Genomic DNA, 2,779 nt, shown 5'->3' on the forward strand with positions numbered 1-2,779 from the left:
AAAAGGGGGTCAAAATATAGTGAATCACCCTGTACATTAAAAAAATAAGAATCATCAAAGTAAACTAAAGCCTTAAAAACTTAAAATAAATAAATCATGAGCTGGTAGAGAAACCATTTTAACCGCTCAGTTATTTGTCGAGAAACGAATTGAACGCATGAACGAAACGAACTCCAGTCAAGAACTTAAGACGCGTGTGATTTTTAAATTTCTCGATTTCTCGATTTCTCGACACTTTTTTCTCGTCTCGAGTAAGGCCAGATTTCCCGGGAATTCTCGCTTCGAGAAGTCTCGACCAGAAACCCTAGTGATAGATCATCCCAAAATATAAAAATCTGTTTATATAAAAACACAGGTCGTAAGATACAGAGTGAGGAATTTAGTGTAACGTAACAAATTCTACAAAATTATGGAAACATTTATTAGATATACCCATTTCTGGTACATATTTATTAAAAACTTTTAATTTACGAGTAAGAAAGAAAAGAAAACCGTCTCAATGAATTCTACTTTTCTACAATTCCATTTTCTTAAAAAATGCATACTGCTTTTTTAATAGCTCCGAAAAATTAGGCAAGCAATTACTTAAACACAATGTGCATGTTTCAATTTTACGGTTCAGTTTGCGTTTAAATAATTTTTACATTTTGTTTTCCGGCGGAACCGAGTTTTGTAACCGCGATACTGTTGCATAAAGTTTACCTAATTTGAAGATAACTGTGAAAACATCCGCAGCACAGTGTTTATACTGAGTTGGACCAGCGGCAATTTAAATATTGATAAAACTAAGAAGGATGTTGCAAAACCTCTTCGAAAAAGCTCTCGAATATCGTGATTTACTGCTAAATAATCATAGTCGTTGAATAAACTGGGTGTCTCAGTTTGAAACTGCCAAATTGAATTGCGATACTGAATTAGATTTTTAGGAAAAAAGGTTCCTATGAACTGGTCTGGAAATAACAGGGAAGATACAGGGCGTTGAAATTTACATTTACAGTCCAAATATAAAAAAAAACAACTATTAACATTTAGTTCATTGAACCAGTGGCGTATGGGATAGTTATAATTCAAAGTTAAAGTTAATTGCGACTATTTGTTTGATGTAAAAATTAGAGGAGTAACAACAATCATTAGATTGTTGTTAGAATAAGAAAAACGGTATTTCTGCAAAAAATATTTCGTTCTTGAAAAATGTGAATCGCTAATAGCAGTTCTCCAATATTTGAACAAAAAAAAGGTTATACTGCTTTCAATTACAAAATCAAGCCAATTTACTAGATCTGCCGGAAAAGACAGTTCAATAAAATCGATCAAGTTATGGGGGGTGGTTAAATAGAACATGGTATTTTCTACGCCTATAATTTTTTTGACGATATCTATCAATTATTATATATTTTAACTCAATTTACATTTAAACGACTAGCCAGTGCTATGGGTCATTGTTGGTACTGCCTACTAACGATATTATTATTCCAGTTTAATATTATTATGAGGAATAAAACGCAAAACAATTACAAAAAAATAATGCTATTTATTGACTTCTTTTTATATTTTTAGTAACAAAAGAAAATCGATTCTTGCTCTGAAACCAATTATTTTGGAGTTTATGTGAAACTGATATTAAAAAACCGAATTAAATAAAATGTGATTTTGAATCTCTATTTTAAATAGGGAATATTTGTATTTATGATTCTCCGAAAAAACTGTTTGATTGTTACTTGTGTGAATATCAAGGCCAATCTATATATATGTACAAATAGATTTCTCGATTTAGGAGGAGAAAACGACGATTATTTAAATCAGTTACAATTAGAAAATATACATGGTGATTCAGAGGTTGATTAAAAAAAAATTTTCGAAAAAGGCTAATTGAAAATGATTTAAAAATACACTTCTGCAAAGAATATCTTTGCCAACGAAAGAAATGAATACAATTTTAAAACACCTATTTTGTATCAGCAAATTCAACTGCTCTTGCCGCTATTGTTATTATTAATTAATAAAATAACATTTTTGGTTTTAATTAATAAAATAATTTGACATACCTGAGAAACTGTTCAAAATTTTGTCCACCGACACATTTGGACCCGTCTTATCCAGTTTCTACGAACTAATACAAATGTTGTCTTGCTTCACCATAACACAAATGTTGTTTTGCTTCACCGTAAATTAAAACGATATCCATCAACTTCGAGTTGCTATACACGTATGCCATTTTTTACACTTAAAAAACTAATGTAAACACTATCGCAACAACAATAATACTAAAATCGGATTTCAGTATTCGGAATCGCCTTGGGCCACGTGGGCGAATGACGCTAGAGATGACAGGATCCTAGCGATGTAAAGGTTGTAAATACTACAACTTCAATAATTTTTTCCTTGGATTTTACAAAAAATTTTATTTACAATATTAACTTTTCATTTTTTCATGACACGTCTATTCCAAATTTTTTTGAATAAGTTGTGAATTACCCTGTATAATCATTTATCCAAAAATACGCCTAATTTTTATTAGCGTTAATTAATAATATTGTACAAAATCAGCAAATATTATTTCTAGTCAAATTATGAACTTTATGTCCGCTAATATTTACTCCATTAGTGATATTGAAAGATGGCATTCTGATTAAAATAATACCATTAACAAAAATGGAAAAAAATGATCTTTGGATTTATTTTATGATTTTACTTCATTTCCATAAGGAAATTTAAATTTAGTTAAATTTAAATGAAAGTTATTAGAATTGGGCGAATAAATCCTTTCTTTTTGAAATAC

The sequence above is a fragment of the Anoplophora glabripennis genome, unplaced genomic scaffold (genome assembly GCF_000390285.2).
Source record: "Anoplophora glabripennis isolate ALB-LARVAE unplaced genomic scaffold, Agla_2.0 scaffold167, whole genome shotgun sequence".
NCBI lineage: Eukaryota > Metazoa > Arthropoda > Insecta > Coleoptera > Cerambycidae > Anoplophora > Anoplophora glabripennis.